This window comes from Crocuta crocuta, unplaced genomic scaffold (genome assembly GCF_008692635.1).
Source record: "Crocuta crocuta isolate KB4526 unplaced genomic scaffold, BGI_CrCroc_1.0 scaffold219, whole genome shotgun sequence".
NCBI classification, from domain to species: domain Eukaryota; kingdom Metazoa; phylum Chordata; class Mammalia; order Carnivora; family Hyaenidae; genus Crocuta; species Crocuta crocuta.
Window position 1 is genome coordinate 8,085,430 of NW_027551572.1, and position 377 is coordinate 8,085,806.

Consider the following 377-nt stretch of genomic DNA (forward strand, 5'->3'; position numbering starts at 1 on the left):
AGCCGGGAGAGGCAGCTCGCGGAAGCTGCACCGAAGGCAGCAGGGCCCCCGCCCCCTGGCCCAAACCGACAGGCGAAAACAGACCGCGGCCCTCCCAGCCTCCGCAGCCTCAGCCGCAGGGGCCCCTGGGGGCGCGGGGAAGCCCGGAGCTGAGCGGGTGGCGACCCGCCGAGGCCGAGCAAATTGGAGAGGGCGAGCGTGGGAGGGGGAGAGCCCGCGAGCGGGGAGACGAGCTCGGTCTCCACCTGAGGAGGGGCCGCGTCTCCCCAGGGCCCCCTCGGGGCTCCGGGCGGGCGGCCTGGGAGGCTCCGGCCCCGGGGCCCGGGAGGAGCGGGAGGCCGAGGGAGGGGTCCGGGCGCAGAGCCCAGCGGGGGCCA